This window comes from Crocuta crocuta, unplaced genomic scaffold (assembly GCF_008692635.1).
Source record: "Crocuta crocuta isolate KB4526 unplaced genomic scaffold, BGI_CrCroc_1.0 scaffold541, whole genome shotgun sequence".
Lineage (NCBI taxonomy): Eukaryota > Metazoa > Chordata > Mammalia > Carnivora > Hyaenidae > Crocuta > Crocuta crocuta.
Genome location: NW_027531901.1, coordinates 1731172 through 1744436, shown reverse-complemented (window position 1 = coordinate 1744436; position 13265 = coordinate 1731172).

Sequence of the window (13265 nt, the reverse complement as noted above, 5' to 3'; positions counted from 1 at the left end):
CAAAAACGGTGCACAAAAGTTTATAGCAGCTTTATTTGGAAAAGGCAAGTGCTGGAAATAGCCCAGATAGTCTTCGACAGATAAATGGTTTAAAATTGTGGTATATCAATACCACGGAGTACTACTTAGCAACAAAACCAAATGAGCTATTGATACAAGCAAGAACCTGGATGAATCTCTAGAGAATTATGCGGAGCGAAAAAAAGCCAATTCCTAGAGGTCATTTACTCCATGATTCCATGTATACGACATTCCTGAAATGACAAAAGTATAGAAATGGATAACAGATTGGTGGTTGCCGGAGGTTAAGGATGGGGCATGGCTCTTAAAGGCAACAGCGGGGATCTTGGTGGCGGTGAAAATGGTCTGTACCCTGAGAGTGGGTCAATGTCGACCTCCTGGTTGACATGCTCTTCCTGAGGATGTGAGATGTTACCAGCGGGGGAAACTGGGGAAAGGGTACATGGAGTCTTTCTGTGCCATTCTTCACAAGTGCATGCGAATCTACTATTACCTCCAAATAAAATCTTTATTAAAAAAATAAAAAACATTGGGCCCTTTGGACGGCTCAGTCGGTGAAACGCCTGACTCTTGATCTCAGCTCAAGTCTTGATCTCAGGGTCACGAGTTCAAGCCCACGTTGGGCTTCACGCTGGGCGTGAAGCCTACTTAAAATAAAATAACAAAAAATAAAATAATATTAAACGGACAGAAAAAATTTTATAAAGCATTAATTTTAAAAACACCTCTTAACACCCCTTCCCTTTGTATACTATGACCCGTGTCTAAAGCCCAAAGAACGGAGGGGGAGGGGACAGAGGAGGTAGACAGGTAGGCATGTCCTGGCATGGGCAGACCAGAGCCACTAAGGACCTAGGAGCGGAAAACAGACCCCAACTAGAGCCCGGGATTAGACAGATCCATGTCTATCAGGAAGATAGAAACCCAATACCCTGTGTTCTCTCTCAAAAGAAAAAAAAAGGTTTTCTTTTCTGTTTCCTGACTCCATATTCCTCTCTTTCCATTCTCTCTCAAATGCCCTCCAGTGAAACTTTTGCCCACAGGGTTTCACCAAAATCGCTCTGACCAAGGCCATTTACTCCACCCTTCAGGCTTCATCGCGCTGGCCTACAACTCAATCACCATGAGTGTGATGAACAGGGAAAAAGAACACACTTTACTTATGGGCACGTGGAGGCCCAATCAGGAAATTGAGACTCAAAGAATTGACTGAGGCAGGCAGCTTTTATAACTTTTAGACAAAGGAACATAAATTTAGAGAGGAATCGACAGGACAAAAAAAAAAAATATGTTTGGAAGCTTTACGTCCCAGGGGATTTTCAGGAGAATCTGGGATGGGGTAATAAGTTAGTAAAAGTATCAGGGTTTGTTTACATAGGCTTCTTCAGTCCTAGACTTTCTGTCTCTCACGATAAGGATTAGGCTGGTGCGGGGAAGGTACCTTTCACGTGGGAGCCTTATCTCCTGCTTTTGGGAGATGTGACAGGGGTCGGGTGTTCTTCCTGCACTTCCTGTTTAAGGAGCTTTAATTCAAAGTAATCAATATGTCAAAATGGTGCATCTTGGGGTGGCCTGCCCTGGGCCCCCGCAGGAGAGACTGGGAATAAATATAGTAAGAAACCGATGCCACATGGTGCAAACCGAGCTCATGTTACCCATGAGGTATGTAGTAGGACGCAGAGTAGTGGAAATATTTCTGTGCATCTGCCCTAAGGCCTGAGTGTCCCGAGCTCCCCGGACTCTCCCGGAAGCACCCCCGCTCCCTATGATCCTAGAGAGTTGACCCCGTGGGGCCTCTAGGATCTATCTATACACTGTGGCCCACACTCTATTTCTGTACCTATAGGGTGGGTTGTTCAATCTTCTGAGTATCATCCCTGCCAGAAAGAGGGTGAGTACTATAGAAATGAAAAGTAGAGCAAGGCAATGCGGTACGAACTGTGATGGCTTAAAAATGCTTATTTATTTTGAGTGAGTGAGAGAGAGAGAGCAGGAGAGGGGCAGAGAGAGAATCCCAAGCGCTGACAGCGCGGAGCCCTACGTGGGGGCTCGATCCCAGGGACCGTGAGATCATGGCCGGAGCCAAAACCAAGAGTCAGATGCTTAACTGACTGAGCCACTCAGATGCCCTCAAGAACTGTGATTTTTGAATGAGTGGTGGGAGTAAGTCTCATGGATTTGAGAAGAGAACTGAAGGGAGGAAGGGAATGAGGCTCGCAGTTATCTCGGAGAAAAGCGGTCTGGGTACAGGAAAAGCAAACTGGGCAGAGGAGCAGAAGGTACGAGCAGGGAGGTAGTGGCGTACCAGATCCCAGGGCATCTCGTAGGTCATCGTCAGGGCTTCGAAACAGACTCTTCTGAGTGAGATGGGAGCCCCGGGGAGTGCTTGGGAGGCAAGATGTGATCATAGATGTAGATGTGGCTGTAGGTGTGGATGACTGTAATGAGATGTAACTTATGTATCGTATCATTGACTCAGTAAAGTGCACGGCCCACAGCGCCATACGATATTCACAGACCTGTGCAGCCATCACCCCAGTGGGCTTTAGAACACCTTCATCACCCCCCAAAAAGCAAGCCTTTCCCTTCAGATGTCACCCCCTAATCTTTCACCATCCCTCACCCCAGACCTTAATAACACCAATGTATTTTCTACCTCTATATATTTGCTTGTTCTGGACATTTCATATAAATGGAATTATATAGGGGCCCCTGGGTGGCTCAGTCGGTTAAGCATACGACTTCGGCTCAGGTCATGATCTCACAGGTCATGAGTTCAAGCCCCGCGTTGGGCTCTGTGCTGACAGCTCAGAGCCTGGAGCCTGCTTCGGATTCTGTGTCTCCCTCTCTCTCTGTCCCTCCCCTGCTTTCTCTCTCTCTCAAAAATAAGTAAACATTAAAAAAACTTATTAAATAAGTAAATGGGATTGTATAACATGTGCTCTTGTATGACTGGCTTCCTTCAGTCAGCATTCTGTTTCCAAGATTTATCCATGTCACAGCATGTTTCAGCCCTACATCCCTTCCTAGAACCAAATAATATTCCATTATCTGTAGATATTACATTTCATGTATCCATTCATCTGTTATGGAGTTCAGGGCTGTTTTCCACTTTTTGGCTCTTCTGCATAATCGCGCTATGAACATTCACATACATATTTTTCTTTGGGGTTATATCTTCCTTTCTCTTTGGTCTCTGCCTGTAAGTGGAATTGCAGGATCAAATTGTGCTTAACTTTTTATGAAGCTGCCACACTATTTCCTAAAGGGGTTGCATTTTACACACAACGACCAGCAATATGAGGGCTGTTTCTTCACATTCTTGCTAACACTTCTTATTTTTATTCTAGTGGGCATAGTGGGTGTGATGTGTTATTGCACTGTGGTTTTGATTTGTATTTCCCTGATGACTAATAATGTTAGGCATCTTTTTACGTGCTTAGTGGCCATTTAATATTTTCTTTGGAGGAATGTCTATTCAGATCTTTCGCCTACTTTTTTAAAGAGATTTTTTAAAAATATTTATTTATTTATTTTGGGGAGAGGGTGAGCAGAGAGGAGGGAAAGAGAATCCCAAGCAGGTTCCGCACTGTCAGAGCAGAGCCCAATACAGGGCTTGAACCCACAAACTGTGAGATCATGACCTGACCTGAAACCAAAAGTTGGATGCTCAACTGACTGAACCACCCAGGCACCCCCTCCACTTACTTTTTAATTGGGCTATTTGTCTTTGTATTGAGTTACAAGTATTCTTTATATATCATAGACATGCAAATATTTTCTCCCATTCTGTGGGGTTGTCGTTCTGCTTTCTTGATAGTGTCTTTTGAATCACAAAAGGTTTTTAATTTTGAACGTGCAATTTATCTATCTTTTTCTTCTGTTGTTGATGCCTTTGGTGTCATAAGAAAGAATATGTTGCCAAATTCAAAGTCATGAAGATTTACAACTGTTTTTAAAGAGTTTGGGCTTTTTTTTTTTACTAAAGATTTCTGTGGGGAGGAACAACTTTGAGTCTTAAACCAGTTTTGGGGGTCCTTATCTTGGGAAGGCAATTTGAAAAAGAGTTTTGGCTTCTACGTGTAGGTCTTTAACTCATTTTGATTGAATTTCTGGGCATGGTGCACGGTAGAGGGTCCGGCTTCATCCCTTGATGTGTGGCTAAACATCCAGTTTTCCCAACACCACACCATCTGTTGAAAAGACTGTTCTTTCCTCATTGAATGATCTCAGCGTCCTTAGTCAATGAACCCCAGATACGTGGATTTATTTCTGAATTCCCACTTCTCTACCATGTAGACCCCTCCACCAGGCCCACACTACCTTGATCATCGTTTCTTTGTCATCAGTTTTGAAATGGGAAGGTGAGAGTCCTCCGACCTCTTCTTTTTCAAGATTGTGTTGGCTATTCTAGGTCTCTTGAATTTGCATGTGAACTTTAGGATCAATTGTCAATCCCCACAAAGAAGCCAGTTGGGATTTTGACAGGGACTGCACTAAATCTATTAGATGAATTTGGAGCATATTATGATCTTAGTAGTATTTAGTCTTCTGAATTATGAACATGGGGTGTTTTCCATTTATGTAGATCTTCTGCAATTTCTTTCAACTATGTTTTGTAGTTTTCACATTACAGGTTTTGCATTTCCTCTGTTATATTTATCCCTAAGTGTTTAATTCTTGTTCTGAAACAAGAATTAACTGAACTAAAATTATATACTGAACTGAAATTATTTTCTTTTTTTTTTTTTGGAAAAATGTCTACTATAACAAATTATTTTCTTTTTCTTTTTTAAAAAACTTTGTTACATTTATTTATTTACTTTGAGAGAGACAGAGACAGCAAGCAGGAGAGGTGGAAGGGCAGAGAGGGAGGGAGAGAGAAGGAATCCCAAGCAGGTTCCACACTGTCAGCATGGAGCCCGATGCAGGGTTGGAACCCACAAATTGTGAGATCATGACCTGAACCGAAATCAAGAGTGGGACACTTAACCGACTGAGCCACTCAGGTGCCCTGAAATTATTTTCTTAATTTCAGTTTTGGCTTGTTCATTACAAATGTATAGAAATGCAATTGATTTTATGACTGATAGAAAACTTTGGTGAACTCATTCATCGGTTCTAATAACTTTTTAGTGGATTTCTCAGGATTTTCTAGATACAAGATCATGTCGTCTGCAAATAGAGATAGTTGGGTTTCCTTTTCAATCTGAAGGCCTTGTATTTCGTTTTCTTGCCTGATTTATATTTTAGCAAATCACTCTGGCTGCCGTGTTGGGAATTCGCCACATCAGGATGAGAGAAAAGCAGAAGTCCAGGGGGGAGAAGATTGCACATGGTACCAGAATGCGGCAGAAGAAGGGTCATAAGGTGGTTCCGGGCATTTCTCCTTTGTTCCTCTCTCTTTTACTTCTTTTTCGCCTTACAGACCATCTTCATGATTTTTTTTGCCTCAACCAACAACAAAGCCCGCACTAACTTTCTTAAAATCCTCCTGTGGTGAAACTCTTAGGAAGCAGCTCTGCAGGAAGGAAGCAGACAGCAGACGGGAGACAAGAGAAACCGTCAGTCTGCAGGGTCCATTTTTGCAAGAACAGAAGACTGGTTGGACTGAAGGCCTATTTTTGTGAAAGGGGAACCGAGAAGAGTGTCCATCACCAGGTCTCAGAAATGCTGCAACCCTCAGCAACCTGCCAAAGACAGCCCCAGCAAGGAACGCTACCCAGATTGTGTGGGGGAGGGGGGGCATGCTGTGAGTCCAGAGGATAATTCGGGCCTCTCCAGCGAGCAGCCTTCCCAAACCACCAGATTCTTCATGTCGGGGAAATCAGCTTGACCAGTCTGCCTCAGGAACTTCTCCCTGGAGGTAGCAATGCAGGAAAATTCTCCATAAGTCCCCCTCACCTAAACCCTTCCAACCAGATATGATTGATCTGTCCCTCCCGGTAAGCAGGACCCTAAGAGTTTTAATCGGGGCTGGGCCTAGGGTGAGGCCACGAGGCGCCCCGGGCACTGGCACAACTCTGAGAGTGAGGGCCTCCTTAAATTGCACATCCTGGGTGTTTCGGTTGCTCTACTCCAGTGCCAGCCCTGCTTCTCATCCCAGCTCTGCCACCGGCAGGCCATGCAGACCAGGACAAGTCCCTTGTCCTCTCTGGGCCTCAGTTTACTCATCTAAGAAGCTGAAATGCTGAACTTAAATCAGTGCTTCTCAATAATGATCCATGAGCCCAAACTGATCTTTAATCTTCAGATTCACAAAACCTTTACCAAATGTCCTCACTTCTTAAAAATCTATAAATTGACACTGGCTGTTATATGGAAACCAACTTGAAAATAAACTATTAAAAAAAAACAAAAAAAGGGAAAAAAATCTATAAATTGACTTTTAAAAAAACTTCCTTATGAGAAAATAATGGATGACTATGCTCAGTATCCTCCATATGATTCATCGCTCTTAAAGAAACTGCTTCCTATTCTCTACAGCCCTGTAGGGGTCTCCCCGGGAGCTATCGTAACTTTACTTCCTGCCACAACCAAAGGTGATTGGACCAGAGGTAGGCCCCGGACCCAAGACGCACCACTCTGTAGTCTGGACTGAGTCAAACAGATTATCCCTTTCAAAACATGGGCATTGTAGAGACCCCATAGTCAACGATAGTGTGCAGTCCAGACAGATGGAGGCTGGCGGCCACAGGGCACATGCGCAAACAGAAGAAGCTGCCTAGAAGGAGGAGGAGGCAGAGAGAAGCAATGATGAGTTAGTCCTGTGGCCCATGAAAGATGACACACTACTTGGCTCTTGAAAGATAAAGAGGATCTTCAGTTCCTCACTTTCGTGTTGTAGTGCCAGCATGACTCATGAACCATCCTTGCATTCTTGAGTCAGGTCCTGACACAAACTACAGCCAGAGGAATCGGGATTAAAGCAGAGGAAAGGACAAACTCTTGGACAATGCAATTGCTTGCTATATTTGGAAAAAGATTCATGCCTCATACTGTAAAGAAAACATTCCAGAGGGATTAAAAAATAATGTTCAAAACGAGAATTTTAAAAAAGCATATTCTCAAACAAAACTCATCTATATGCTGCCTACAGCATTTTTAGACCTGAAGACACATGCAGATTGAAAGGAAAGGGATGGAGAAATATTTATCATGCAAATGAATGTCAAAAAAAAAAAAAGCCAGAGTAACAATATTTATATCAGACAAACTTAACTCTTGACAGCCACCAACCACAATGGTGATTAATTCAGGCAAGAATCATCAATGAATACCAAGTCAAACAAATGGAGGTTTAGTCAGATGAGGATATTGGCATAGTTTGAGAGTATCTTTTCACAAAATACTTATCAATTATGAAGAGGAAAATGATGGTGTAATGTGGAGAAACCTAGCAGACATCAAACTGGCCAGGTGATCAAAATCAGTGTCACCAGCAGTAGAACAGGTCAATGCCAGGAGCCTCCCGATGTGATGCAGCAAGAAGGGGACAGCGTCACTTCTGTCTTGTCTTCCCAAGAATGCATGTCTGAGTCCCATCCTGAGGAGACCAGGTTGAGCTATATCTTGCAGAATGAAAGGTCTGTATTCTTTCAAAGTTTCAAGGCTGTGAGGACAAGGAGAGACTAAGGAACTGTTCTGGATTGAAGAAGACAAAGACACGTGCTTATTAAGTGAAAAGCATGAACCAAATAGGAAAGAAGCAGTGTTGAATAGTTGATGACATTTGAATGGTCCTTGAACAGGATGTCAGTGTGGTACCAATGCTGATTTCCGGTTTGCTGATTTGGAGGGTTGTGTGTCCTTGGTTTGAGAAGAGGCACACGGAAGATTCTGGGAGTTCAGGGCATCATGTTACAAAGATATATATTTTTATAACTTTTATGTTTTGCATTTGAAATAATATGTAAGCATATTATATGTGCATGACATTTATTTAACATGGGTATCCCCAAAGATAGACTATGTAATTTTGTCTTTCAGGCCTACTATTATTTTTTTTCAATTTAACAAATATTTCTAATTACTTTGAATTCTTACAACTTTTTCCATAACCATCTGTCTTGTTTTACAAACAGAATACATTCTCAATTCTTCCTTCAATTCTGGACACTGCCAACGGCACCTACCACAAGTCCCTCACTATCAGCTTGCTCAGAATGGAACTCTCCATCTTTGCTTTCAAGTCTGCGGATCCTGCAGTCTCGGCGGAGGCCACTGGAAACAGCCGCTTTCTCTCTGAGTGGCATGGGGAGCCACTGAAAGGTTTCGAGAAGAGAAGTGAGACGATGAAATTTGCTTTTCAAAAGAATCACCCTATGTCCATTGAGAATAGACTATGGGGATACCATGGAAGAAACAGAGGCCAGGTAGAAGTAGAATGAAAAATTATCCTGGCTTGCCCTATGGTAAGAGGGCTTCTTGAGACTGAACTTGCAATGAGAAAATCAGAAAAGCGCTGGACAAACTGGAATGAAGTGGTGATTCTAGTTAGGATGTTATTCTAGAAGGTCCAAGTCTGAAATTATTGTAATATGGCCCAGGCAGAGGCGATTGCAAGATGTCGTATTCTGGATATAAAATGGGTATGCTATATAATGCATAATGCCTGAGATGTGTTATGTGAGAAGAGAGGATTCTCATGTTCTTAGGTAGAGTACTAGGAGACCCCATTTCTTCTAGAGGAGGGGGGACTACGAGAGGAGCCATTAGGGAAGAGAGATGATGAGATCGGGAGCCCAATGTCAGACTTGCTAAGCATGAGGTGTCTACTTGACATCTAAAAGGATATATTAAATAGGCAGTTAAATGCACAAGTCTTGAGATCAGAGAAGTTAGGGCTGTAGACATTGTACATAAATGGTCTTTAAAAAGATGTTCAAAGGGCACCTGGGTGGCTTAGTCGGTTAAGTGTCCGACTTCAGTTCAGGTCATGATCCCACAGCTTGTGAGTTCAAACCCCACACTGGGCTCTGTGCTGACCGCTCAGAGCCTGGAGATGCTTCAGATTCTGTCTCCTTCTCTCTCTGCCCCTCCCCTGCTCACCCTCTGTCTCTGTCTCTCAAAAAAAAAAGAAATGGTAAAAATATATAAATAAATAAAAAGAAGTTCGTGAAGAATGTAGATAAGAGTTCAAGGACTTAGTCCTGCAGATTCCGATATTAAGAGTGTGGACACGGAGGGCGAACTGGCAACAGGCAGTGAGGAGGCATTGCCAGTGAGGTCGGAGGTCAGCTGGAAGTATGTTGAGTGCTTGCAGCCAAGTGAAGACAGTGTTCAAAGGAGTGATTGTCTGAGCCCAATGTAATACAGGACCTGAGGGTCAACCAATGGATTTAGTTATAAGGACACGATTGTTGGGGCACCTGGGTGGCTCAGTCGGTTAAACATCTGGCTCTTGGTTTCGGCTCAGGTCATGATCTTGCAGTTCATGAGTTCAAGCCCTGAGTCAAGCTCCCAGCTTGGGATTCTCTCTCTCTCTCTCTCAAAATAAACAAACTTTAAAAAAAAAAAAAAGTGTAAGGACACCATTGTTGATCTTGACAAGATTTATTTTGGTAGAATGTAGAATGATGGAGGCAAAATCTTTGCTTAAAGGGAGAATGGGAGATAAAGAATCAGAGGCACCTAGACAAGTTGTTCAAGTTTCCCTGCAGAGGGAGGGTGAGAGAAAGACAGCAGCTGGGCAGGAAGGCGGAGCATTGTTTGCTGTTGTAACTTGTGGAAGCACCTTCATGCTTGCACGCGGAGGGGACTGATACAGTAGAGAGAAACGAGGAGGCGGAAGGGAGGGAGACAGTGGGGAGGCTGTGTCCTTAGGGCGGAGAAAAGGGATGGGGTCTAGGGCAGGGGAAGGAGCTGGGCTCAACTCAGAGCAGCGACAATTACTCCACCGTCAAGAGGGCGGAGGGTGTGGGCGTGGGCCAGGTGTTTGGCGTTGGGAGCTCATGGGAATTCTCTTCTGACTCTTCTAATTCTTAGGGAAGTCAAGGCAATCAGCTGAAGGTGAGGATGTGGGAGGTCACACTGGAGGTCTGAAAAGAGAGGTAAAGTTATAAAATCATTGTGTAGAGGAAGGGAGTGAGGAGAATGAGGGACAGAAGAGTTACTGAATCGCACGCTGGGCCCCTTGAGGTTTGGACAGTCATGAACTTAGGGAGCAGACAGCAGTTCAAAACTTCCTGTTCCCTGAATTAGATCTGTTTTTTGTTTTTGTTTTGTTTTGTTCATCTCGGTCCTTCATCAGTTTGTTGATTTTGCAGAGATGTCTGGTGGTTGCCTGCCAGGAGCCGCACCGGCCTCGCTGGGTGGCAGTGACAGCGAGGAAATGGCAGCGTGTGCACAGCGCCTGCCACGAGAAACGAAAACTGGTGCCTCTTTCTGCTACTACTGGCTCATGTTGGAAATGAGGCTGCGGGTATTGACCAGGCCTCACAATATTCCAGATCAGACTGATAGTCCAAACACAGATACCTCATAAGGAAAAGCATATTCCTGCCTTTACAAGAGGGATTTTAGATGAGAGCTCTGTGGGCAATTGTCAAAAGCCTCTTCCTATGGGCCTTGCAGATCAAAGACAACTGAGCCTGGCCCCGAGACGAAGAGCCTAATTTAGAGTTAGGAACAGATAAGGGCAGAACTTAAGTTAATACTTACACCTTCTTCTAACTGGGGATGGATGGCGGTCCCTTCCCCAAGGCCTACTTTCTGCAAACACCGTCCCCTACTGGCGGCTGGGATGAGGGCAGAAAAGAGTAGCTAACACATAAACCAAAAGCAAAAGGCTGACACATTTAGGGCCCCGTGGTGTTCACACATTCAGCATCAAATAGGTTTCCACAAACAAACCAGTTCAGAAACATTCATCCTCTTGAGAGCCAGACGGAATGACTCCTGGCCTAACTATATACAACTTAACCTATATATTATCCTGTTTTTCACTAAGAGCATCCTGCTATTTCCTTAGTTGGAAAATTCACCCAACCTCACTATGATTGGGGTAATTCTGCAAGAATATCAAAAACTTGTTAGCACAAAGGCCTCTCATTGTAAAAATTCCTTTCTCTGACTTCATGTTGTTGCTGAACATTTAAATAAAGACACCCAAGCCGCCAGGACAGAGACGCCTGCCTGGTGACCAGAAAGAATCTCGGGGCATCTCTCACTCTCTCTCTCGCAGACACCGTCCATCCTTCGGGGACCCCTGGACCTGCCGGAGCCGGCCCCCGGCAGTTGCCCATCCGTGGGTGAAATGAAGGCCATGGTTAATTCACGTAGGTAGCTGGAAATGCAGCCTCCCTCAGATGGAAAGCCCCCGCAAGCGCTGAGGAGACTAAACACTCTATTCAGAGGACCCACAACCAGACACAAATGGTCAGGTTTCAGAGCTAGGAGTTCAGAGCAGTCTAGAAAGCTTCTGGGAGGGCACTAGGTGTAAGAGCAGCAGGTGTCACCTGCAAAGGAGCATCACACTCATCAGTGCCTCTGGGGCCTAGAAGCCAAACCCGAGGCTTCATAAATCTAGAATTCTAGACCCAGCTCAACTACCAATACAACACGAGAATGGCCTGCACACACCCGTCACGGTGCTTGGGATGAATCCACCTCAGGAGAGAGGCGACAGGAAATTCTAGGAGGGGGAACTTTTAATTTACTTTTAATTACTCCTGGTGGAATACTTTTCCTTAGATTTGAAAGTCTACCCTGTGCATTGATCGCTCTCACAACTGTTAAATAACAAAAGAAATCACAGGCCCGAAGGTGAAGTCATTTGCCCTCGGGATACCAAGCCAAGACTTAAATGTAGTTTCACCGCTTCCAGGAGTGGACTTTTGAACCGACCGGTCCGGCACTTCCTGGTCACCATTCCTGAGGCCGCCCGCCCAGTGAGACCCCAGCATTCCCCTAAGGGAAGGGAGCCCCGCCTGAAATAATCCTTTTTTTCTTTTGCTAATAACCTCAGGTCTTGCCCTCTTTCCTGTGAAGCCTTGTGCTTTGTGCAGCCCTGGCAGAGCCTGCTTATTAGGTGAGATACTGCTGTGTTCGGGGGTTGCTGAATAAAGCCGCTGAGGTCTCAGGGGAGCTCAGCTGAATTGGTGTTGAGTGATTTAATACCCACCGATCCTCCCACCCTCGAGGAATCACATTCCGTGCTTTCCCCTTCTCTTCCAATTCTGAATCCTTCTGGGTTTTTTCCTCTTATGAGAGGAACGTTAAAGGAGACTCCAGGTCATTAAAAACAAACAAAAGTTGGCCAACGGCTCCTTACTTGTTTGTCTTACTTTCGTGTGCGTGTTTATTTTGAGAAAGAGAGAAAAACATTGAGCGTGAGCCCGACGCGGGGCTCGACCCCGCGAACCGTGAGATGATGAGCTGAGCCGAAGTCAGACGCTTAACCGACTGAGCCCCCAGGCGCCCCTGTCTTACGTTTTTTTACTGCCACGAAGCTGTCTTCCCATGTGTCCCCTAAACACGGACTCACTGCCACTGTGAAGTGAAGGAGGTTAACAAGGAAGCTCACCTGCTGCGGTGAACGGATTCTCTTGTTTTCCTGCTCAAGTTGATCACATTTCGACCTCTGACATTCCCCTCTCCTAGATTATAGGAAAGATCTGTTTATGTGGTTTACTTTTATTTTTTATAATGTTTTATTTATTTCTAGGAGAGAGAGAGAGAGAGACAGCGTGAGCAGGGGAGGGTCAGAGAGAGAGGGAGTCACAGACCGAAGCAGGCTCCAGGCTCTGAGCTGGCAGTCAGCACAGAGCCCGACGCGGGGCTCGAACCCACGAAACGTGAGATACGACCTGAGCCACAGTCGGTCGCTTGTCCGGCTGGGCCCCCAGGCGCCCTGCATTGGGTTGAGTCTGAAGGGTTTCTGCCCGCCTGAAACGCACCCCTTCACGTCCGTGTCCTTCGCTTGTTCTTGACCATTGTCTTCAACGCCCTCAGGCAGCGACTCAGGCTCCTTTGACGGATCTGATGGCGGCTGCACGATCCGAGGCGGACCTCGGGCAGCGTTTGGGGGTCGGTGGGAACCACGGGCACGGACCCCCAAGGCCTTTGAGTTCGCTGTCCTTGCCGTTCTGGGCTCGCGGGGAGGCTGCTCTGGGTTCCGCGCTCCGCATCCGGAGCTGCGGATGGAAGCGGCCGCCCCTTGGGGGTGCGCTGAGCGGCTTGGGGGTGCGCTGAGCCCTTGGGGGTGCGCTGAGCCCTTGGGGGTGCGCTGAGGGGCGCAGCTG